Source organism: Corvus kubaryi, unplaced genomic scaffold (assembly GCF_017639235.1).
Source record: "Corvus kubaryi isolate FWS band 111438036 unplaced genomic scaffold, C.kubaryi_AGA036_p1.0 37308, whole genome shotgun sequence".
Lineage (NCBI taxonomy): Eukaryota > Metazoa > Chordata > Aves > Passeriformes > Corvidae > Corvus > Corvus kubaryi.
The window spans coordinates 8,920,895-8,947,980 of record NW_024581096.1 but is presented as its reverse complement, the minus strand read 5'-3'; the positions used below and the strand labels follow the sequence as shown (position 1 = coordinate 8,947,980).

General features: G+C 36.8%; 1 protein-coding gene across 3 annotated transcripts in view; it reads right to left on the bottom strand.

Annotated features, from left to right (window-relative positions):
• Positions 1-27,086, bottom strand: part of FGF10 (fibroblast growth factor 10) — a 62,006-nt gene that overhangs the window by 7,007 nt on the left and 27,913 nt on the right. The window lies entirely within an intron of this gene.

Sequence of the window (27,086 nt, the reverse complement as noted above, 5' to 3'; positions counted from 1 at the left end):
AGCTTACATATACCAGGGTCATGCCATTGATAGAGGAATATCAGTGAGTCCATACTTGCCAAGGTCTGTTATCTTTATATTATTCTTAAAATGTTGCTCATTTTCACAGCAAAGAAAAGCCAAAGTTGCCTTCTTGATCTTCTGAGAGAGCATTGTTATAGAGAACTGAGCAGCTCTCCCAAGTGACATCTGCTAAAACAATTGTGCTCAAAATCAGAGTTAAGTGGACTAACTTGTGGATGGCAAACTATTAGAGGGCAAGTGCTACAATGCCATGAGTGACACATTTTTTTTGTATTTTCCGTGCCAAAAAGTGATGAGAAGAATTCAGTTAATTCTTTCTACAGAATTGCATTGCAGTAGCCTGAACTGTCTGGGTCCATTTCTAACAGCAGTAACAAGACGAAAAACCAAACCAAACCAAACCACACCACAAACAAAGAAACAAAAATAATACTGGCATAACACATGCTATTATAATTTTTATGTTGAAAGGCACTAAACTGATATAGATCTTGCCATACAATCCTTGAAACAATAACATATTAGACTATTTCAATTAACTATTTCACTAACAGCTGAAGGAAAACACTGCTTAAATAAGAAACTTTTACATAATTAACCAATTTTAAGTGTCTTTCACTTGAATGATGGACATCACTGCTTTTCAGTAAAATATTTAAATAAAAGTAACACAAGTATTCCTGAAATTAATGAAAATATAGTCTGGTTTTTCTAGTAAAGTTTGTTTGCAATCTCACAATCCATTATATTCCTGTTGGACCAACTGTAAGGAGGTCATGAAGAGAAATGTTACTACATTTACATTGTATCTTCCACAACTAGCTTGATTATACCTAGTTAAGCTATTTAGTTGTAGCCAAATATAGCAGAATGCTTCCAAATCAGGTTGATATTATCATCACCAATGATCCTGGAGTTATTCTCACTGAGTGTGTTCTGTGTACTTGAAAGTTGAAAAATGCGTAATTTTCATTGAGAATTTTTCATATTCTATCCTCCACAGTACTTCTTTTGGGGCAAGTGGAAATTTTAATGGATGTTTTTCTTTCAAATGAATTTAATCATGATTTGTTAACCCGTGGGTAATAGGGACCTAATTTGATATTTTGTGACTTTCTGTACTCCCCCAAGACTTCACTGGAGTTACCTGCTAGTTACAAGCACAGTTATAATCTAGATTTCTGTCTAGATTGAAAATTATTCAGCATTATTTATAGATTTTCCCAGGAGAAGCTCTAATTTGATAGAAGTCTTTTGAAGGCAATAGGAATCTTTCATTGGTTTCAGTGATGTAGACAAATTTCAAAGGTCAGCAGGAGAACATCTACTCATCTGATATGAATCTGCAATAAGACCTAGGAACTTTCTAGAACTTTGAAACAATTGAATTTGAATAAAAATAAGCAAAATGCTTTTGATGTAAGGGCAAAAATACACATTTGATTATTCTTGAAGCACTATTAAATTCAGCAGGAATATATTAAAAAAGGAAATTGAAACATACAATATGAAGCTTAAAACTACAGTGTTTTCCCCTTTTCCCTTCCCTTTTTTTTTTTTGAATTTCTAATTCTATTCCCATCATTGTTAATTTTTCTTTGGAGCTCTTTTTTTTTCTCTAAGACTGAAACAAAAAAGGCATTTCAACATGCTTCCTTGCATGCTTCTTGTATCTGATTTTATACCGTTGCTTGAGCTTAGGTATCTCCATACCTTAAGACTTCACTCTAAGAAGATGTGTAAATAATTTCTATGATATAATGTAACTTGTAAGTATTCTTGATAAAAAGCAGCACAAAAAGATTATTGTTATTGGGGTAAAAGTCTTAGGAGTTATTCATCCTGGTTTCATACTTCTTAGGAACTTGGAAATGAAAACAAATTAATTACAAAAAACCAAACTCTCTAGCCTCTATTATGGTTTTAAACCAGATAGCACATTATTATTTTACAGCCATAACTCTGTAAACTCCAGCAATTACAACTAATCCCCATTGACCACATCCACTGTAAAAGTATAGCTTTCAATATCCAAACCATTTCCAAATCTTTATAATTAGAAAGATTTCAAATATCAACTTGAGATGTGCCCTGTAGCTATGCATGTGCTCTCTTTACAGGTCCTGAAGGCTTTAAACATATTCCCAATAGAACCCAAACGTATTTAACTTAAATAAACTGTATTTTAATAGTTTATAAAAGTGATCATTATACATATTATGAGGCAACAGAAACCTGTTTGTCTTCTTGCTTTGCACAGAGGGCCTGTAAAAAATACAAGTGAAAATTGCACTTACATGATTAGGCATATTAATCAAAAATATCCTATATTTTGTAAAAAGGCTGATAATATGAAGCCAAAAAATTAAAAAATATCCTAGAAACTGGGTGAAATTATGTCAAGAAATTCTTAGGAAAGACAATTTGACAGAATATCAGATCTATTGTCAAGGCAGTAGTGCAATGGATGCAAACATACTCTGCAACAAGAAACACTTGATTCTGGGACCAAGTTCAACTTCTTTGCAGTGTGAGGCAGTGATCATTTTTCTGTAGTTGTGTCATTTGTTTAAGGAGTTCTTATAAACACATTTAAAACATCTCCAACACTAGTTGCAGTCCTCTCAACATAGAAGGACGGGACCACCTTGCATCTTCCTACACATTTCAGAGATTATCTTGTATATGCAACAATCCACAAATAGTCCCTCCTGCCTTTGTGTTTTCTTCTGTTTGCAAAAATATTGCAGATGAAGAGTGAGTTCAGCTGGATAGAAAGTGATAATGACTGACAGCTTCTGAAAGTTTTTGGTTTCCCAAATGGCGACGAGAAGCTGCTGGGCTCATGGAGGAAGCTGCAGCTCTTGGTAGGTAACTGGACAAGACAGGGCTTGGTGCCACTGCAGGTGAGACTAAAATGACTTTTCAAAACTTTGGCTTTTGTGCCCTACTGGGAGTTTCTCTGAAGGAGTACCTTTGACTGCCACTGGCTTGAGTCAAAACAAATTGGTGTTCAGGCGTAACATTGAAGACATGGTAGTTCAAAGACCTGTTCTTAGAAGGTGGCTTGAAAAATGGTGTTTTGAAGCAAATAGATTTGTTGGATGTAGTCATGGAAGAGTGAAGTGCTAAGGTGTTGAGGCCACTGCCTCTGTTTCCACTCTGTTTCAACAATTACACCTGTGCAAAGCAAGTTGAAAATATACCGAAATGACAAGTTATACTGATATTCCTATATTTTATCTGTATTTAGTGATAACAGAAAAAGGAAGATGATGGATTAATAGATAAAACAAACCTAGGAAACTGAAGATGGCAAGCAAGTCTTGCCTTTGAAAGCTTTTTCAGTGAACCAAAGTAGTTCCACTAAAAGGCAGTCTTACAGACTCTGTGCTTGACTTTGAAAGGAAGCCTAAGATCCAAACCTCACAACCCACAATGCCACAATTATGGGCAGAAATCTCAAATAATAACCAATCTGAACCATAACCTAAGCTTTGACTTAAAAATAAAACTTTATTGGAATTAAAACTAGTTCTGTGGTTTTTACTAATGCTTAATATTTTCGAGACTGCCATAGCTCCTACTCTAAATCAGAAGTTAATGCACTGAAAGACTACAAAGCTATCTGCTAATATGTCATATTTAGATCAACTATAGCCAAAATATTCATGTCCCATGAACTTTCTTGTCCAGTTCCCACATAGAATGCATTTGGATAAGCCTGAGATATGTCTCCAAACTTCTGAAAGATTATGGTAACCAAACCTCTGAGCCTTCTTACATCAGCATAGTATCAGCATAAGATGTAAAAATCTCCACAGTACATAAAAATCACATAAAACACTAATGGTTGGAGCCCATTCTCAGATCTGCAGAGTCTGTACCAATTCCCTTTTCATCTTCTACTGCTTTTATGGCTTTAATTTCAGAGCAGAGCACAGAAAACTCCACTGATGGTTCTATGTAGACCAAGCAAATGGAAGGGTGACAGCAGTCGGGCACCTGGGATGAGAGAGAACCTCTTAGTGATCAATAATGAGAGCTGCTGGTTAGCAAAGGGGGAGTTTAGGTTTAGCTACAAAACTGGCAGGAATCAATTTAGCTAGTATACATCCTGACATGTAACAGAAACAATTAGTTCAAGATCACAGTCAGCCTACATTTTTCCCTCTTGTCAGTGAAGACAGGCAACTTCAAAGGACAGTTCTAAACACCGCCACTCCCTCTATTAAGTTTCCAAAGCTAGATGGGTTAAACTGAAGCAAAGGAAATGCTGGAAGTGACTTTGAGGACACATCTATGTTGTCAGTTATGACGAGTTCAGATGTTCCCTCAAGGACACTTTCATCACTAACACACAAGCATGTAATCAGATTTAGCCGAAGTGCTAGGGAATATAAACATGTTTGCTTCCTTCAGATGAATTTCGTTCTTGTTGAGATGGGATGGCTACACGTAGAGCCAACTGTACCTAGTTCTGTTAATCAGAGCTCAGATTTCTTGAACTGTGTGTTTCGAGCCAAGATGGGAAGACATAAAAACAGCTGCGTGAATTTTGATGGAAAATGCTGGTGTCTGAGCATCTCAGCCTGCTTGACCCCAACACTGCAACATTTGGTAACTTTTAGATTAGACACGGAGAGCGTAGGAATACATTATCTAATCTGGTTTTGGGACAGAGGAGCTGTAAGTGACAGGTCCTACTAACCAAGGAAGAGTAGTGATGCCAAGAGAAAAAATAGAAAACAAACCACCACCACAGTATAGTACATATGATTAGATGCAGGGTTGTAGTTATCTGATTAGATCTCTTGACAAAGATGGCTTAAGGAGTTTCAGCCCTCCCTTCCCCCTGATACTTTTTCCTGCCTCTGTGCTGAAGTTCACCAACCCTTCAAATGTAACTGCTTGTGGAACAGCACTATAAACAAAATCATTGGAATGATCTGGCTTGGAAATAACTCAATAGAAAACAAATCAACCTAAACCCCTAAGGACTAAACAACCCAAGTTTTTTCAGTCAGTTTTAGTAGTATATATTTTCTAGACCTCCTATCGCTCTCCTTTTGGTCTCTTTCCATTTGGCTAATTTTTTTGAAGTGAGGTGCCCAAGACTGGACCAATGTTCTAACTAAGGCCTGATGGGTACTGACTTGAGCAGAATGATTACTTCATGTGTTTATAAGGAAACTTGGATCCTAATCCAAATCCTAATCGAAACTTGGCAGTCCATGTATGTTTCCATTTTGTAGACAGGACCAGGCACTCAGGATTTCTGCCAAATCTTAAATTTCCATGTCTCTACAGAAACATGCAGGAGAATGGAAAGCTCATAAGTGAGTAGTACAGCACAGTAAATTTTCCAAGGGCTGTGTGGACCTGCCTATTTCAACCTGCATGAAATCCCAAGTTATCTTTCACATTAATGATTATTATATTCACCTCTTGCATTTCACCACTTGTATAAGATTCGAAGTGAATAACTTTAACTGGAAGAAACTGAATAGAGGTAAGGCTATTCCATTCAACATCCATCCTAACAGATTAGGGAGGGATAACACATAGCTGCACTGCAGAAGAAACAGTCCAAATGCATGGCAACTGACAGAATTATCTGTATACTCCTGGGGAAGGGAGGAGCTTCTAGCTGGGTGGAATGTAATGGCAAAGGAACTAATGGGCAGAAATTAGGTAGCAGATCCAATACACATATTTGCAAATGGGGCGCAAATGACAATTAAATGGAGCCAATCACTATTTAGACACTGACAAGTATAAGCAGATGGGAGTGAGCCTTGGTGCTAAAGTGGTCAGAGTATGCACAAACAGATGAAAAAAACTCCTATGAGGCATTATATAGATGTCATGGGACAGGAAACTCGTTGTGCTGCAGATGTCCTCTGCAATGTGTCTACCAACAATCTTTATCCAAATGACAAATTTGTTGTCTGCTACTGAGACTGTCTGACACATACTGTGGCTGTTGTTCTAGCTAAGGCTGCTAGAAAAACAGCTAAGTGGGACAACAGTTCTCTTTCATCAGTTTTGCTTCATTTTGGACCTCATTTGTCCTTATGATGGATCCTGACTTCCCTTTGTGAAAGAAAATAGGACTGGAAAAATATAGTCTGTGATCTCCTCATCTCAAACACTTATCTTCTTGTGGAAAGTAGGAGACAGAAGCATAACTACTTGCATAACACTCACAAAGCATTGCACTACCTGTGGCAGGTAGGATCCTCTCCTGAATCTCTATGGACATCATGACCTAGTGATGGGGTAAAATAGAAAAAATCACAAAATTCTACAGGCTCCTCTTTAAAATACCACGACTAAGAACAGTTTCTAGTAGTATTCTTCTACTGCTATGTTTCTCTGGGAAAAAAAGCATGTTTTAGTGTTTTCCCTGCAAATCAGAATGTTGCCAAACACACTAATCCACAACATCAATTAGTTGTTGGTTCTAATGGTTTATGTCTGTCTTTGCCTCACACAGGAAAAAGGAATCCATGGTATTTTAAAATATGGGATCCACATGTTTATAATGAAAGATTACCCCTGGACAGCTATAATGATCATTCTTTTTCACATAATTATATTTGGTGGTAGTTACTCATCAACACTTTCAGCAGTTTTCTTCTGCAATGCCACAAATATTCCTAATGTTACTTGGTTATAATAATCACTTTTGCAAGAAAACTTTATAAGGACTCTGGGAACAGAATGAACATCTGAGAAGTGTAGATTAGGGCAGCTGTATGGCACAGGTAATCAATATTAAGAAAATGAATACAAACAGTATTTCATTATATCTAAAAATTCCTTAAAATTCCTATCTTTTTTTGTGCCTTGTAGCTTTTTTTCTCGAGAAATTTTTTTCTTAACCAGCCTGGATATGATCAAATAAAAGGCAGGCCTCTGACCTTAATACTTATATAGCTTAGGACAATGTTGTATATGATTTGATGGGTGGTTTTGAGTAGCTCATAACCTGGTGGATACTTTGCAAACAAACTACTGTCTAAACTTTTTCAGACAAAATATTTATTGAAGGAGACAATTGTTATAACACTTGTTATTCGACAGCCTTGGAGAAAAGAAAGAGAAATTAATTGCAAGTTGTTATTATGTGAGAAGATACTAAGGCCAGCAGTTTAGCAGCTGAAAAGAACTCAGTGACCTGTGATCACCAGTTCACTGCTTTATCCATTAATTGTTTTGCTTTCTCTGACATAAGTAATTTTGTGTACTTAATTAATCCTAAAAGACGACCAATCAAAAAGACACCATTCAATAACTCTATTATTCTTCTTACAATGCTATGTGACCCGCTTCTCTATTTTTTAATGCTAGATTTATACTTTGTCTTACCTATTCTGTGCATTTTTTTCTTCATCAAAGGTATGCAGTAAAAGCATGTAACAAGGTCTGTACTCTACACGTTTACACATGTAAACTATGGCCTGCTACACTGCAAGCACCTGATATATGTCTTTCACAGTGTTTTCATCTTTAATACTTGATCGTCTCTAACCTTGTTAGACCTGGTATCTTCAGACTGCTAGTACAAACAGTTCTTTTTAAACTTTGATGAGCACTGATAAGTGCTGTCTTCTTAAGCATTCATTCAACACCTCATAAAAAAGCAGGATGACAAAATCGTCAATCTTGCACAGAAACTTAAAAGGTTGATCTGAAGAGCACAATCACTTCACACCCTTCTGCTTTCATTATCTTCAAGTCTCCTTCTATATTGTTTCCATCTTCCCTGCTGACATCCTCAGATAGCAGCTAACAAGCACGTTTTGCACACAGGATTATGTGATCTATTTGCACGTGCTTGCAACTCAAGTCTTGTCGTTTTATAAGAACTATGGTTCCCTAGCCTGGACTGCTAAAACCTTTTTGGGGTTCCTTTTCCTTGAACTGTGTGTCTTGCACAAGTACTCACAAAACTATGCTTGAGACACTTAAAACACAATCCAGAAGGTTTGATACATTATTTCCAGCTTTTCTGCTCAACATTCTGTAATTTAACAACACAAATCATGCTCAGCCAACCAACGCCAATCAACCACTCAGATGACAGTGAGTGTGATTTCTGCTGTCATGCAGAATCCATGTCAGGAAATGTGTAGAAGGCAGGCAAAGAATGTTCCGTCTTCTCTACATACTTCTGTGTCAGGTTCAGAGGTACCTTTGCTTATACCACTGTCTAACACTACAAAGAGAACCTGTCCTGAGGCCACTTGGTGGAAACTGCCTGACAAGCATATTCACACCTTCTAGGGTTGGTCTGGTGTGCTCCTGAGAGGGCTTGGTTCAATCTTCCTCCTTCCTTCCTCTAGAGACTTTACCCAGAGGTCAGACACATCTGTGGATTTCCTGTTCTGAGTGTCTGACATATTGTGAAGATTGTGTGGTAGCCCATCAGTTTGCTGTTTGCGTAGTCTGATGGCAAGGTCATGTAGATGCTGCATCTGATGCCTGGCATCAAACTGTTAAAAACCAAAGGAACTAAGACTGGCTTGTCTGTATGGTCCCTGCAGTGAATTATCTTGAAAATTTTATGGAAGTTGATCCCAGAAGAAAATAGTTCATGTCAAATAAAGCTAAGTGTGAACTAACATGTGCAGTGTAAAACAGGAGTGCTAGATCCAATAGTCATCTAGGGAAATATGTTATTTGATAGTGTAGACCTGCAGACAGCGACGGAGATAAGCAGCTGAAGAACAGAGCTGCCATACAGAGGGATTTTGCATGTGGGTACAGAAACACCTGAGAATGTCAGGTCAATGGTGAGCACACTTCGTGTACAGCCTCTGCACAGGCATTAAATGTAAAACTATCTACAATGTCTCATTGCTTGTGCATGACCAGCTCCACTATTGTATTCCAGGTAGCATCAATTTTCTATACACATGTTGTGTAGCTGGTGTATAGAAGACAATAAATAAATAAGCTATGGGTTAAAAATAGGGGAAAAAAAAGTAATTTTTCTCGGGAAAGTAATCAACAAAGTCCTGGTATTTTCTGTGCTCAGCATATTCATTAATTATTCACAGTATTGCCATGACAAACCCTGCTGATTATAATAAATTATTCAGGGTACTAAATCTGAAGGAATTTGGAATAATTGCAAAAGACTCTCAGAACCCAAGCTGATAAGGTAATAAAATGCCACAAAAAATTCAGTGTAGGTGAATGTTGTAAAAAGTGATGCACAGAGGAAAAATAACATTAGGTTTATAAAGATTGAATGTGTTACAGAATGGCCTATGGCCCAGCTGCTAGTTCTTGGTCTTATAATAGATACTAAAAAAAATAAGGAATTTACTGGAGAGGAGTAGGGAATGTTTAGGTAAAGAAAAATACAGCCACAAAGTTTAAATCCATCCATGATTGCATTTTGAGCACAAATGCTACCCTTGTCTCTTGTCTCATGAAAGATAGAACAGAACTGGAAAAGCTACAGGAAAGAGTAACATGCATGATCAGAAATAAGGATTAACTATTATTTGAAGAATAACTAAACCACTGGACTTTACCAGGGTGGAACAGAAATGGTTTTGGTAGGGAAAATCAACAAAGCTGGAGGTAACTGAGAAATTGGAGAAGGAGCTACTATGCACTGAACATTAAATGAAATTATTGGCCAGAAAGCAACAATTCGATGTTTAAAACAAAAGAAGTGATTTTTTCACACTTGTTAGGTTACAGCAGTCACTGGTAGGATGTCAGTTTACCTGAACCGAGAATCAATCTGAGCAATTAATTCCAAAAATATGCTTCTAATAAAAATAAATCAATACCATCATTAGTCTCTGAGTTGCATTCTGATGCACACTAGCGAAGTATAGAAGGCAGTTAGCACTGCTTGCTTGCTCTTCTCCTCTTTGGGCTTCTCCTGCTGCTCCTGTCAGAGACAGGAAACCAGACTGACCTTTCGTCTGAAGCAGTGGAGTCACCCTTTAATTCTTACATATACATCACCCCATACAGAGAAATGAAAGAAAGCAGAGAAGCAGCCAGCAAAGACCTGTCAAGAGCAAATTCCATTAAATCTAATCTGATTTTATAACAGCGTAACAGGTCACGTCATGAAAAGGGTTATGTAGCTGGCTTTTGACACAATCACATTACATTATCATAAATACACTAGTTTAATATAAATTTATTTTAAGTAGGATGAAAAACAGGCTAGAAAACTGTATTTCGAGAATTGTTGCCAATGATTCACTGCAAAAATGGAATGAAGTGTAGAGGAACTGCAAATACAAGATGAAGAAGAACAAGGTAACTATTTTGCAGAAACTGGTGTACACTGTGGCCTTGAGGGAGCAACATGAAAAGTGAATAGCTTCCTAGAAGATCTAAATGTGTTGAAAATGCAAAAGAAAATCTTTCCATATAATCCAGAATTTGCAAGAATTCATCTGAGCTCTATGCTCATTTCAAGATATGTTTAAGGAGGGCAACCAGCATAGTGATAGGCATATAAAAAAATGATTTGTAACTGAAAGTTAAATAAAGTTATCCTATTTATCTTAGGCAGAGGAGAATTGGAAAGAAAAAGTGTAACAGTAACTTTCAAATACTTAAAAATTTCTGGGAAGAGGATGGAATATTCCATGCAAGAGATACCAGAAATAATGGGCTCAAGTACACAGAAGAGTAAGAGAGGATGTTAAGAATAGTAAGACTTTAATAAGGGTGATAAAAACTCTCCTTATTTATTAAAGATGTTTTGGAGTGTGTGTAGACTTTAAGAGCAGGTGATAAAAGTGTCCAGCTGAGTTGATGATCGATATGTTGTGGGACAAGGGGATGTACCACATGATCTCTTGAGAATGCTTCCAAGCCCATAAAACTGTGTTTTCACACACAGGAAGTCAATCAATTATTTCTGAAAATGTTGGACTTACTACACTGCAGAGCAGTATTTTGTGCAGGATTTGCACTTCAATGTACTTACAGTGTGCATGGTGTGCTGCTGATTTTTGGCTACAAAGAAACCAATCAGAACTCCTGTATGGTATTTGTGACTAGTGCAGTGGAATTCCAGAAGTGCAAAGAAACATTAAAAGGACCAGGCAGCAGCAGAAGACAGTTCAGATATGTGGCAGTCCCAGGCAATAATAGGAGTGTGATCATTTGTATTATGCTCGCAAAAAAATTCAACACCATAATGGTTTCAGATTGCATTGCCTTTAGAGATTACATATACTTTGGATACTTCCCTCTAAATTGTGAACTTTATGTCCCTCATCCCCATGTTCTTCATTTGCTTATTTTGTGCTTATTGATCTGATCAAATGCAACACTAACCATATTTCCTTTTTGCTTTATTAGAAACCATTCAAACACTGCAGTCAGAGCTGTTTATACATGAGACATTGATTTCTGTAAATGAGTAATGATTGAGAACTGTACTAGCACTGTTAGACTGAAATGTGAAGGGACTTGTACTTAAAAACAAGATAAAAAACATGTGTTTGAATATTGGTAAATCCTACAGAACTTGTGATTCAGTACATGAAAACTAGACTCCTGACGCCTTGATGGGCTACCTAAAAAGAGAGGCTACACAAAATTAACAGAATAAAAGCGGTTATATTTCTTGAAGGGCCTTCAAGGTACATTAGGGCAGTCAAAGTCCCAGGGGCTACACCCAAAATGGACAATGGCGTCACGGGTTTTCATACTTTTATAAGTTTGGTCCATTTGCGTATTGGGGGTTAATCCTCCAACTACAGCTTTAGGTAGTAAAGTCACTTACCCCAAGTCTGCTCCCCCTAACCCACTTCTGTTTACACTTCTCAGGGCCTGAGACAGTCAAGGACTAAGGTGTCCTTGAATTTCAGGCCTAGAGAGGAATCATTTTGTCTGACCAAAATGGGAGAACAGTAACTAACAGTCTATATGGAGTTTAGAATTATACACTAAAGAATTACAGGATATGAAAAATATAAAAGCTAAAATCCTAAGGCATCACTCCCAGCTGCAGTTCCTACAAAAACTACAAATTTGTGGGTCTCCTTTCACAAATCAGGCTCACAGACAGCAAGTATCCTACAAGGCAAAGCACAAAGATACCATGTATGAAAATTTGATTCTTAATATCCACGTTTTTCTGCCTGCCTCTACTGAATTTTTTTTTTATTCTTTACTTTCCAATGCCTCTTTTTATCCTCAAGCCCACACTGTAATCTCCTCCCCTTTTCTTGTAGACACTAACAAAAGAACTTGATGGAAAAAAAGTAAGTTGAAACATATGACTAAGGATCACAGTGGCTTTAATCTCTCAGTCTATTTATTTACTTTACATATTTTGCTGTTTGAAAAATTTTGTGCCAAGACCATGCTTTGGGAGCTCCTTGCTGGTTTTAAACTAACACAATAAACAACAGTTACAACACTCCTGAATCTATTGTCATGCATCTGCTCAATCGTAATTCACTTCCATGCAACTGCAAAGCAATTGAACTGCCTGACCCCACTCAGTCCCACCAGTTACATTCTCAGCTGCCTATGAAAACACAAAAGCCTACAGAGAGAGAAGAAGATAAAAATCTGATGGGAAAGATGAAATAAATTGTCGTATCAGAGTAAAAAACTGTATTCCAAGTATCTTCTTCGTTACAACAATAGCGTAGCATCATTTGACACTATTTGTGGTAACTTTTAATTTCCAGGTCCCATGTGTTTCGCTAACATAGTGAGCAACAGCAAATGCTCTGTAAAATCTTTAATGATGAAATTCCAGTTGACAAACCACCTTTGCAGCTCTCTGGTATTAAAGTGGAACAGTTCTGGTGCAAGGGGATCTATCATGTTGCCTGAAGTATCTCAAAGCTTCCAGCGCCAGTGCTAAAATATCAGCTGACAAGATCCAGCATCCACTGACCTCAGAAATCCATTCTAACTGATCTTACATCTTTAAATATCAATCTCTGATGTCAAAAGCAACAATTCCAGTGCTAATGGTGCACCTAAAAGGGAGATGTGTGGCCACGTTCCCAAAGAGACACAAGCTACCCACAGTCAAGAAGATGGTGAATTTCCAAAGGGTGATAAAAACTTATGCCAGATTTACCCTTCCTGTTCAAATCCCATTTCAACAGGACATATCAGATGAATTGTAAGTGACCAGTCAGTCACTGTTCTCAGCTGTTTTGCCATTGTTTGCTCAAAAATATTTTAAATCCCATGCCCAGAAATAGGAAGATTTTAATGGGCAGTATGCTCTGTTTTATACAGCCTTATCTCTTCTTAGACGTGTAACACGTAAAGCCAGCAATCAGTACTATCACAGATTATACTGCAATATAATTTGCAGCTGATACTTCAGCAATTCCTGATTTCTGTGCTACTTCTAACAAAACATACATAGTTTTGAAAACTATACAAAATACCTTCTTGCACATCTGTAGCCTGTGGTGGATTAAAATCTACCATTTTTCTTAGCACAGAACTAAAAATTTGTAACTTCTTGGATTTCTTGCCTAGTTTCTCACAGGAGCTACATCTTCATTTATACACAAACTGAGCTATTCATTAACAAAACTGAATAAAAATTTCCAGCATAAGTGACAGTTATTAGGAGAAGCCAACTAATACTTAAACTTCACTTCTTCAAGAAACATGGCTTATCTCTCAGTAACAAGCAGCAAAGGAAAATCACTGATGGATTTGTTATGGGACCACTCTATGATGTCTTCCCACTTTACCCTCATAAAAAGGTTTTTATCATGTACATTAAAAACAAGCCATTACCTCTGTAAGTGTTAACAGACATGTCCCTGAATGCCATTTCGACTTATTTTTCACATATTAGCATACATATTACCACACCCGGAAAGCGTGCGACCCTCATTGCAGGATCGTTAGCAATCAAAGCCAGTAAGATAAGTTTGTGGGTCTCCTTTCACAACAGTTGATTCAGAGGGCTGATTGATTGCTTTGCTTCAGTGACCTAGCAGAATAATAGCAAAGCCTGAAAAAGGCACTCTGCTACCTGAGATCTATGTCAGCGTTTCATGTGGTGACCCTACAATAATTAATAAAACCAAATTTTCCTATTTATTTCAAATGATTTGAATATCAATCTCTGAATCCCAGCTTAACAATTCCAGTGTTCTTGGACATAGCAGAGATTTCTAGATGCCCTTTCAATTCAGACAACACTCCAGGTTGAAAAAGCCTTTGAAGGTCTTCTGGTCAAAACCCCAGGGGCCAAATTCAAAATTTTCATATGTTGTTCTATTTCTTGTTTTTATTATCTATGTTATATCTGATGAGGCTGTCTTGAAAAAAAGTGACTCCTGTGACTGACGATCATTAGAATCTATCTCTATCAACTGTATCTTTCCAAACTGGATCTCATATGTGAACTGAAACCTCAGTTGAAGGCAATGTGTTGAAACTGGCATCAGATTTAGAATCTGGTCCTGATTCCACTGTAAATGAATTAGAAACATTAAGCTCAGAGAAGATCACTGACATTTGACAAGAAGGTGGCTAATGGGGCACTGTAAAACATATGCAGAGGACAGTGACAGCTGATTCTGATTTCTCTTCCAACATGTGGATTATGTTACACTCACCCAAGAGCTAAGCTTTCATCTCAAACAGTTGTGAAGGTGAAGGCTTCTAGGGGTCTCATTCTCTAATTATGCCTGACTTAGAATTCACTTAACTTAGACTAACACAGATAGGAAGTCAAGTTCTGTTAGCTGTTCCACCTTTCACCTTACCACACATCTGGGAAATATTCAGATCAAGATCATAACCTTGCATTTTGGCATTAGCTACCTAAAAAAACATTAAGATATCACCAACAATTTGCCTTTGACTGGGAAAATTAGAAGCATATTTGAGATGTAAACACTGTTGTGGCACTAATATTGCTGGTAATGATTAAAGGCTGCTACTTTAACTATAATGGAATAAACCAAACCTGACAGTCTTACTCCATGCCCATTTTCAATTTAAACAAGATAAGGAAATCCCAGTGGTATATCATATTCTGAATGAGGAGGAAAGCTGGGAATATTTACAGATGAGTATTTTCAATGAGGTCTACAAATGGAAAGCAGTATGTGTGAAGTACTGCAACAAATTTGTGGTTACAAAGCAGAAGTGAAGATAGTACCCAGCTCTTTCTGCTGAAAGAGACCTCTCTACCACTTGAACTTATAATTGTAAACAGGACCTATGCACATCCTTAGGATTGTTGCAGTAGAGGGCTGCATTCATTAGGCAATTTGTTTCATATTAATTAGTCAATTTATTAGAGTATCTTGACCATAATTATCACTTTATTTCAAGAAGAGATATCAGAAATCAGAAGCTAATAATATAGGAGTTCAAGGGGAAGAATACCTGGGGCATCTTTCCACATGAAGGAATGGGGAGTCTCAAACTCCCTTTCCTCTATAGTTTCCAATTCAAACTACAGAACTGATGTCTAAAGTTGGGCTATGTTAGACAGGATTTGCTCTTACAATCATAGTGGCTAACTCTGCTCACTTCTAGAATTATTTCTGTGCTGAGGTTTCTGCTAATTTAAAAAAAAAAAAAAGTTGACTGCCTAATATAAAATACTAGACACTCAGCAGAGACTGAATTGTAGAGGCTGAAGTCAGGGAAGCTCATTGAGAAAGAAACCACTTAAGTGAAAAATTTGGATTGGGATTTGGTACCACCTAACAAACAAAAAATGAAGTTTTTCTAAATACTGACGTATAACCCAAGATTAATGCTTATCTGGCTCTATGATTAGCCATATATTAACGATGCTAAATGTGTATGTTTCTATTCTCTTTTATAGTGTTAAAGGCAATAGGCTGCAATATATGAACTGTCAGACAAGATCCTATTGATTTTTTCATACAATAAAGAACCTTAAGATTTGCCTTATACTAGCAATTTTTTATCTATTTATTGCATTTTTTCTTTTCTTCCAACGTTGCATGTTTAAGCTATAATTCTTGTAAAAAATTCAGAATTTCATACTGAAACAAGTGTTTCTTACTCTATCAAATTCTCACATTAATAAGCAGGAAAACAGTAATTGTGTGAAATCATGAAGCTGTATATGCTGCTAAAGATTGTGAAATGAGATACAGCAGACATTAACAAAAGCATCTGTCTTGCATGTTTAGTTTCTTAAACCACTGATGTGTTTCAAACATCAGCAGAGCCTTCTCCTCATCTTCCCCATTGCAGTGCAAGTTCAAAGAAAACATAGAATAAAAAAGCTGAATTGTAACAGAAGCTTTCTAGCATCTTTGAGCTGCCACATACAGTTTAGCAATTATAAGAAATAGTACAATATCTGAGGTAAGTTTATTAAACTTTTTTTTGTTAATTGGTCTTCATTTATTTTCCACACTATGGTAGAAAGAAACTAGAGATGCTCGGGGACATCAGGAATATACGGGCTGTACACTGGCTGTAGGTTTCACTGTGAAAAATCCAGTTCTATAAATTAAACATAATAAAAAGTCCAGTCAGAAGAAAGCAGAAAACACCTAGCATACAAAAATTTTGTTCAAGATAAAAATACCTGTTTTATCTATAACCAAATTTGAATATCATTGCTTCTCATGAAAGTGATACCATAGCACATACATGAGGGAACTACTAAATACAGGCAGCACTCTGGAAAGGGTAGAAATATATACAAAAATTTGAGGCAGGAGTTTGCCTGCTAGAGAGAAATTAAAATATCACAGCGTAAACAGAATACAGATCTTCTGTAACCCTTGGAATTCATTAGTGTTTGGGACTAGAGAAACTTGGGCAACATCACTTACCAGAACAATTAAAACAGAACTACAAAGATTATGCAACAGCTGGGGCAGTAAAGAGAATATTTTAAAAGAAAACAGGCTTTGTCATCTCAGTATCTGAGAAACCAAACCTACCTGTGTGACAAACCCCCATGCAGGCTAGGAGCCTACACTGCTTAATTTAAATAGTTCAACTTGAATTTAATGCCTTTAGGGATTACACTGTATCTGAAAAACACCTCTTCCACCAAAAAAGCAAATAATATGTTTGATCTTATACGCTTTATAAATATGTACATGCTTATTTGCATAGGTTAAATGTATTTATTACATATATTTATGTCTATTTTGTGTAACAGAACACATTTTTTTCAGAGCAACTGTTTTGTATTTTGTACTTGCACTGCATTTATCATAAAGGGATTAGCACCATGGGGCATTGGAACTGGATGATCTTTAAGGTCCCTTCCAACCCTGACCATTCAATTATTTCTAAATGCTCATTATGCCACTGTGTTAGCTCTTCAGAGGGATTCAGCCCTGTGCCTTGATTGCTGCTAGTTCTTAGGCTAGCTTGTTTAATGCTAACTTAAAAATCTTTTTAATACTGTAGTGAAGAAATACTTTGTCTCTTCTCTAGTCTAAGGCTTGCCCTTTCTGTCTGAGTAATTCTATTCTCTGTGTGTGTGGGCCATTGGTCCAGCTGAACAATGATGTTTCTACTTCTGTTCCTATCTTATCATGTCATAAATGATAGCATTTGTAGACTGGCATCTGGCTGTAAAGGCTAAGTTGACACAAATAGTTTTACGTTACTCTTTACTTGAAAGACACCAAAAAGCAAATTAAGTTCAGCAATAAAACTGAACTGACAGAGGTAATATCTTCACCTATGCACCTGCTAGTGTCTACATTTATTGTTCACAGAATTAAATCGCATCAAGGAAAAGGGTTTTTTTCACATGTGTATTTTTGCATATGTACTAAGCATAAACATACTAAATATTGTATATGAATGTACTTTATTGTGTTGCTGATATGAATGTTGGCTACTGATGTACTGTTTATGAAGACATATATACATATGCACATATATATACACACACATATTGAGCATTTCACATTTAATTTAAATATACTCCTTAGCTCTGAAGTACATTTACCTGGATGCAAAATCCCTGGTGTATTTCCCATCAGAAACTAAACTGCTACATAGCTGTCAAATTGTTCATACTCTCAAGTTGGTTTGAACTTGTATAAAATGAACTAGCCAGTAATTAATATTTTTGATACAAAAAATGATGTAGAAAAAGAACCATTAAGGGATTCTACATGCAAGCACAATGATAAGTGACATACTGTAAATATTTCATGTAATCCAAGGGCGCAGGGTGAATTTGTTTCCCTTAGAATTTGATATATTTCAGCACAGGCATGAGACACCATTTATCTTCCCTTCTCATATTTCTACCCACAAGACAGATGTCAATGTTGTTTAATGGATAGATCTTGTCTAAGCTATTTCCCATCTGGAAGTAGGCCAAACAAAAGCAATAACAGCTAGAATGAGAGAATGATATCTTTCAGAAAGTATTCCATGCTGTTCACTAATTATGGGCATCTTTTCAGCTTAGTTGTATTTAGCTAACTTTTAGCAAGCATCTATGAGAACCATGATTTGGTTTTGGTGACATCAGATAACACATATGATTACATTGACATATCCCTGAGATTGATATCTACTATTAATAATCTATTTTATGAATATTAAGCGCATTAATGTAGGTGTTTGTATCTTTCTCCACACCACAGAAATTGTCTGTCAGATGTCCCAGTGCATGATTTTTCTGTATATTGTAAATAAGCAGAAACATCATTAAGTGACATAACAGAGAACACATAATGAAAACTGAAATTGTTGGACTATATTCCAGAGTGCACTGCGGCACAGGGCTGAAGTGTATTGACACAGGATACTCACAGACAAATTGCAAATACACCACCAATGCACCATCAAAAAACACGTCTGTAGAAGGGACACCTCATTAATAAAGAGATAACAATGAAACCTTGGGCTTGCTTTGCTTAAAGGGAACGGTGAAATGTAATAATTAAGGGCAGTATCTGACAACAGGTGCACATAATGGCTCTATTTATTGATTTTCTTCCTGTGAACCATAAACACAGCTGACAAATATAGTGGTGACAGCAGTTTTAGTAGAGGTGTGTCAGCTATAGTTAAACGTCTTTGTCCTCTGACTTCCCCACATAAGATATTTTCACTTGCCTGGATGTCTTGTAAACCCTGGAAAACATCTACTTGAAAAAAGCCTGAGGGCCCTGAAAATACCATGAATAATTAAAATAAAAGTTTAGTGAATATTGCAGAATTATTACATAATATAGTACACAAAAACCCTTACAGTTCATCCTACAGTTTCCAAGGGAACATTATTTTGCCTTATTTTTTGCAGTAGTATTTTATTTTTGCCACTAGAGTGGACATATAAACGCACAATGACTTTTAAGGTTGGTCTAAATCTAGAAAGTTCATTCTTTGCTAAATCTGCTTCCACTAAAATCAATGTGGTACTCCTTTCAACCCTGGATTGCTCTATCCCTTTAGAATACTATGCCTCCTGGGTATCTACTGATTGAGCATTTGGCTTCTAGGTCCATCAAGAGATACTACTTTGATTGTAGTAGGGTGTAATAAATGCAATGTTGGCCTTTTTTGTACTGTTTTTTGGCTGACACGGAGTTAAATTTCTTCATAGTAGCTTGTATGGTGCTGTGTTTTGAGTAAGAGGTGAGAACAGTGCTGATGACACAGGGATGTTTTAGCTACTGCTGAGCAGGGCTTACAGAGCCAAGGCCTTTTCTGCCCCTCACACCATCCCTCCAGTGAGGAAATGGGAGAGCACAGGAAATTTGAAGGTGACACAGCTGGGACAGCAGACTCCAACTGATGACAGGGATATTCCACCACATGGTGCGTGCCATGCACAACAATAAAACTGGGTTGGGGAGGGTGTTTGGCCAGGGCTGCCATTGTTCAGGGACTGGCTGGGCATCAGTTAGTTGGTTTTACCCCTCTGATTCTCTCCCCCATCCCACTGGGGGAGGGAGTGATCAAGTAGCTGTGTGGAGCTTTTGAATCATCAAAGTTGCTTAACTAATTCTATGAAGTAATTAATGGAAGTTGTTTAAGTAGCCCTATGATTCTATTATTTAGTAAGAAAGTTTAGTTGTATGACAACATACTAAGACTGAAACTAAAATCATGATATTAAATGGAGCAATGCACCTGCTAATAAAGTTAGGCATCAAACACTTAAGTAGTAAAGGACGTGCATGAAATACCTTAGATCAGAATTTTAGCAGAGAAAATAACTTCATTATGGTTTATTCAACTTATTCATGACAGTAAGTCATCCATTCAAATTTAAGAAGTGATTGGGATTTTGAAAAATAGTGGAATTTGTAACAGAAAAGAAATCAATGACTAAAAATAAGAAATAAGGTGTCAGAAGATGAGTTCTACTACTTAAGAAAAAAAAAAGGAATTGTAACTAGAATCAGCTAGTTTAGTAACTATCTGCTTGCTCTTCTTTTGCTTAATAAATTAGTTGAAGTTAAATGCAAAGCAATTTTTGACAAATTTTTATGCTTCCAATAGAACGTACTTCTTATGCATCCAACATAACGTCATTTAAAGCAATTTAACTAACAAAACAATGTTAAATTGTTGGGTTTGAATTTTTTAGTCACATGCTGATTTCTTTCCAAATGTGGCTTGACAAAAGCCATATGTAAATGATTATCTTGCAAATAACTAACTTATCATCCACCATTTTCTAACAAAACCAGAAATGAAAAATTATGAATCTGAGTAGCTGTTCATGAAGTCATATAACTATGCATATACAAATCTGCAGATACTTTGTGGTTAGCAAAAAGAGTGTTAAATAGTACCAAACACTACGAACCAACAAAATGACTAAAACCAACAAAAGAAAAATGATTTTTTTTTAGATTACACGTTCCTGTTGGATGCTTTAAATCATAGTTGTAGAAGGAACTAGTGGTAGTAAACCTGAGTTAAGTTACTTGTGTGAAGCAGCCACATCATACAGTAATTTTATAAACTGATAAAACGTAATTCCTGCTTACGTTTTTGTTGAAGTGTATTTCAATCCCCTGTAGGTACAGTTAAAAAATAAAAATTCCAGCAAAAATTTTAAAGGGTCAGTTTTTATCCATTTTCTTCTGTATCATTGCTTTCTCTTAGTGTAAACCGTCATCTTGTTCCATTCAATATCTGTGGGGTTACTCCTTTTTATCTTCTTGCTTGGACACATTAACAGAGAAGTCTTAAATCTTCTTTCACCTTTCTTTTGCTTGGTTAAACAGGTAAATTCTTTTCAGACTTCCTGCTAAAACTGTGCCTCTCCATTACAGAGCTATTCACAGCTTCATGTCTGCCTCAGTTACCTTTTTTTTTTTTTTGGCTAAAATAATGCATTTAATTTCAGATGAGCTCTTAGGAGTGGCAGAATGGAACCACAACTGCTCTACCTCTGCAGGAACTCTGTAATGTAGAACACTACAAGTCTGTGTTTATATTTTTCATGGCTGCATTCTTATTCATTCTCTGATGTAGATGTATGCTGAAATCCTGCTTTCAGATTAACCAGTAGTTGTCTATAACAAATATTCTTGTTCCTAGCCCATAATGGTATGCAGAGTACATTTAAAGAGGACAGCTAAGAATTAAAATGTGGTTTAGCTTGCAAAAAAAAGCTGAAAAGACGAGATGGTCATATCCCTGTTTCTTAGAATACCCCAGAAGATTCCCATTCTCTGTTTCCAAGATTTAATGAACCATAAAAATTATTGTATGCTTGGGATAGATGACAAAGCATCAAATTTCTTGCTTTGCCTTAGAGACAAGCATACATCCTCCTGAAAAATGATCTTAGATAGCAATTTCGACATGACTTTGAACTCAACCTTGCCAGCATTTTAATCTGAACTTTGAGTTTTATCTCAAAGGGTCCTTCTGGACAAATGGCTGTCCTCAAAGATTTTGGTCTCTGACATCTGGAGGAATTGCAGAAATCCTTGTATATATTAAGTTCAGATGATGCATAATTACAAGGTCAGAGGAATAATTTTGTCTCTTTATTTTTTCAGTTAGTATATTCATCCCCTACTTATGCATTTACATGCACATTTGGGTTGCATGAAGACAGCAAGGTTGTAATTTGACTTCCATCTGTTGATAAACAAGGACAGACTGTGACTCTTTACAGTGCCTGTGTGCTTGTGTAGGACAATTTTTGTAGGTAGCTGGCCACACCTGTCATTTACATATTCTGTACTGAGTGGAATAAAAATATAAATGGAATGCTTTACCACTGGATATTAGCAAGAAAAAAAGCCTCCCAGCAGTGTTGGGATTTACTTCTGTAAGAAGACTACTCTTAGAAATGCTGACATAACACAAAAATCATGGTATAAAGTTATTCTCCTCTTCTACATTCACTTAAAATGCATGGAAATAAATGGAAAATGGCATAAAAATTTAACATGCTTTTTCCAAAAGGGTATAATGTCAAAGTAATCTGACAACTTCCTTTGATGACTTTGATGATGGTTGGTTTTTTTTTTGGAGAAGAAAAATAAATGGGATACAATCTATCTAGCTGGAGTTCAGGAGAGTTGATACATTTTCCATGCTTTCAGTAGTAACCTGAACAACAACAAATTAAATTTGGTTGTGAGACATTGAAAAATGGCATACATAATGTCTCGGGGTGACTTTATGGTGGTGTATCCCCTATCATCTGCTCTATGTCAGACATAAATTCTGTGCCTTTCTGTGTTTTTAAGCTGTTTCTCAGGAGAGGGGGAGAGAAGCCAGGTGAATTTTTCAGAGCTCAAGGACACACACTCCCCTGCATTCCTGAGGCAGAGTGGAGGAAGCACCTCCCTGCTTTTAGCCAGCTTTCGTCTCTGTTTCTCAGGAGAGAGAAGGAGAGTTAAACTTCGTTTTTTTTTAGTTAGCCTGCTAGCTGAGGCAAGAAAGTTTTTTCCTTGTGACTTTGGCTTCTTCTTCTCTTCTGGGCTGTTCAGCAACACCAGAACATCACCGGGAGGCCCCACACCGTGGCCCAGAGGGGCCCATGTCGAACCCCAGCTCCGGAGAGAGAGCAGAGCAATGCCTACAAAGGACTCTGAATTTACCAGGTTTTCTCCACAGCAAGAGGCTTTATTATTTAACATCATTCTTATTTCCGTGCCTGCGTGCACTTTGCTTGTTAAATAAATAGGGTTTTTTTCACCTTCCTCTGAGGAATTTCTTTACGAACCTTGTGGGGGAGGGGTTGCTGAAATCGGCCTTCTAACAGAAGGATGTTCATTTTGGACGTTTTTCCTCCAAATTTGTCTCAAACCAGGACAAATAAATTTGGTACCCAATGTGGGGGCAGAGGAAAGTGAAAAACTGTGATAATTACATTTTGGTTTTAATTACTTTGTACTAGGGTAAAGTAGTCACCATGTTGGTTGAGTTCATAATGTCTCTCTGGTTTGATATACTAATGTCTTTTGGGTCCCTAGGCCTCTTTGAGGTACTACTGTCCTTCTAGTCCCTAGGCGTGTTTGCCTATCCACAGATAGCTTCAATTTTGTCCCTGGTACGTAACTTTTACTGAGCAGGGGCAGAATCCAGATTTCTATATTGCTGTGCTCTGTAGTAATGATTTCTAGAAAGAGGTACTGGGGGTTGCTCAAAATCTGTATGATCTATTGTTTTCCCATCCTAGTCTCTGTCCTAGTTTCAGTAGCCTGTTTTGGGGGTTTATCAGTAATTGCACCCAGTTTGTTACAGAAGGAGGAGGGGATGGGGTTTCCCAGCCTTTCGTCTTCTTCCCCTTTAAATATGGTACGTCACCTTTTGAGAATGTTCCCCTGGATGTTAAAGAGACCACCTTCCCGGTATTTTATCTGGTAGGCTTCCTCTATGTGGCTTGCAGCTTGCCTAGAATCAGGGCTGAGATTTCCAGGGTGGCTGATGAGACACCTGACCCAGGCGTGGAAAATCCTGAGTGGTGTGGGGAATGGGAGGATATGGGCCAAACCCTGAAGGAATTCTCTGACCCAATAGCCTGGAATTTCGCCCCTGAACAAATTCAGAACCCAGCTGAGGTGGGGAAATATTTGAAAGAGAAGTGCAATGACAACTCTAATGAAAAAAAAGCAGTTGTAGAATACAGGAAGCATTTTATGAGACTGGTGAGTGGAGAGGTGGGATATAATTTGATCATTTAAAGAGGATACACACTTATACATCTGGGGTACTCTATGAAAACTGTACTTAAAACAGGTATTCTGCCAAGACAGCCATGCTAGAAGTTGATTTATCTGGAGCTGCATTTAAATGTGATTTTAAAAGTCCCATTTAAAAGTTAAAGAAGCTCTTGAAGACAAAAGGCTCAAAGGTCAAACAAAATAGAAGTCAGCTCTACAAAATATTTTCCCATCTCCCCACGTCAGAAAGAAGTACCTGCTTTTTAATATCACATTATCAATGTAGGAATAAACCTCTCTCATATAAAATAATGTTTTACACAGGAGAATCGAAATTCAAGTGCTTAAGCTAAATGTTGGTATTCTCCAACCAAAAACTATAGGACAGTATTTCTGAGTAATCTAAGAAAATAAGGCAACTTTAATTAGAAATTCATTAGGTATCAGATTTAAAGTTCATTGGAGCCAGTGGAAAAGTTTCCATGAACTTCAGTCTGGATCCTTTAGTGGCACATATCTCAGTGAAGTCCATTTCCTTGCAACTCAAACTCAACTCTTAATTAGATATGTATTATTTTATCACAATCTGAAATTATACACACAACACAGAAAATGTCTGTAAGATAAAACATAGCAAAATTATGTATTAATGTACGTTGATTATCAACTATGTCTGTGCCAAATGCAGTCAACAGTTGTTTTTAATCAATCTACAGTGAAGGACATATTTTCTTCAAAGAAAAAAATTATAATCACTCTATCAACAGCTCTCAGCAAACATATACAAGAGGACACTTCCTATTTGACCTCTAAAAAGGAAATATTTGAATACCAAAAACAAAATAGCAAAATACTTCTCACTCACAAAGACAAGCAAAAACTTAAGTAACTTGGTAAAATAAAGGCATCAAAACCTCATCTACTTGATATCAAAGCTGCTCCCTTGGAATCAGTGGAGGATCCTCTTTTATGTCACTATAGGCTTTACACCATTTTTTAATGTTATGTGGGTAGTATAAAAAGTTTCTTGAATATGAGGTCGTTTGGACTTTGTGAGCATGATGATGTGTAAAGGCATTGTTGGATCATAACAGAATAATGAAGTATTTGATTTCTGGAATTTCTGTGATTTAGTGACTTTCAATTATGTATGCTCAGGGCTTCTGTCACTTGTTGAACATTGCTAGCAGTCCACAGAGAACTAACGTCCTGAAAATGTTTTTCTTCTTTATTTCTACGACACCAAATTTAGAGGCTACTTAAAACACACATACACATACAAATGGTCTCAGCAACTTCAAAAGAGATAAGTGAGCCTGAAACCAAGGCATGTAAGAATCAGTCTCATATTTGTCAGTTTGCACATTGCTACACTATTGCAGTAGCTGCTTAAAATAAAATATCACTGTAAGACAAAAAAGTTAATGTTTTCCTTGCTGCTGATGATGTAATCTCTATTGAGATCTGCTATGCTCAAAGACCACCCTTGGGAATGCCTCTGTCAGTGACCATCGAGAGCACCATTTCTTCAACTGGTTATTTTGTATGAGATAAAATCTGCGTGACACTCTTAACACTTGAAGATTGTGAAAGGTAGTTCAAATGTTGCTTTAGAAGTGCCATTCTTCTCCAGAAATCAGTGGTTTACACTCTAGAGAAATGTAAACTGGCCTTAATCCCAATGAAGTCAATAGCAAAACTACAACCGGCTTGAAAGAGAACATTATCAGCTCCTGCAATTCCAGCTGCTACTTTCTTACTGTGGTGTAATACAGCAAACAGATGCATAGAATTTGCTGATGACATGATAATGACTTTGTCTCTGTCAAAAAACTAACTTTTGCCAACTTAGGAAAGAAAATGAAAAGAGTTTATTTTGTTACTCTATCACTGATAAGATATTGCATCACAGTGTCATGGAAAGACAACTTTAATTTACATTACAAAGAAAATGTTTGTCTTGGATTTAAGAAGATGTTCTAGAAGTGTTCTAGTGCTTTTCACCAAAGAAACAATCAGAATTATGCTTATTGCTTTCTCTTTTAAGGTTTATTCTGATTTTTTTTTTTCTAAATGAAAGGCACTAACATGCATGAACTGCTGAACTTTCTGCTTCCCTTGCAGTCAGTTGTAATATTTAATATACCGCCACTAAGTTACTCAAGCAAAGAGAGGGTCAAGGGCTCTTTCTACTGCTTTTCAGTGCTCAGCTCCCTTCATTTGATCTAATTTTCTGAGTTCTCATCAAGAACTAGCCTCCTCTTATCCCTTTCAACAAACTTGGCAAAAGTGCTTTGGGCTCAGCTTACTTCAGAGCATATTGCAGTTGTTCTACTCAATCTTCTCTTACACTAAACTTAAAACTGGAGAAGGAAATGTTTTACTCCTAAAACAGGAGCAAATGCCTCATTTTGTAAGGTTAAGGTCCTACAATTATTACAACAAATCTTGAAATCACCAGTCTGAAAAGAGTTCATGACATGTCCTCTTCCTGCTCTTGTCCTTGCTGTATCTAAAGACACAGGTGAAAGACTTGTACTGAAAATGTGGTTTTTTGTTAGTGCTTGTACAGCACTTCAAAAACCAGCCCTTGTGGTCCCAGAATCCAGCATCTTCATAAAAAGAAAATTGCCCCAAATCACTATAAACAACTAGAAATCATGAAAGGACAGCCTGACCTCTTTTCAGTGTCCTTTCAAAAATATTCACTATTTCTTTTAATGAGAAGACTGAATCAGTATAACGCCACTATAGAGGAGAACTATCTCATGTCTTTAAATTACAAAACATACATAATTCAGGGAAATCTTTCTTTTAATTGCACAAGCTGAAAATCAGATTCTTTTACAAGTTGTTCTCTTAGGAAGAAGGAAGTTGCATGCCTTAGCTGCTTGATTATATATTAGGTGTGAGTGTTGACCTGCTGGGGGGCAGGAAGGCTCTGCAGAG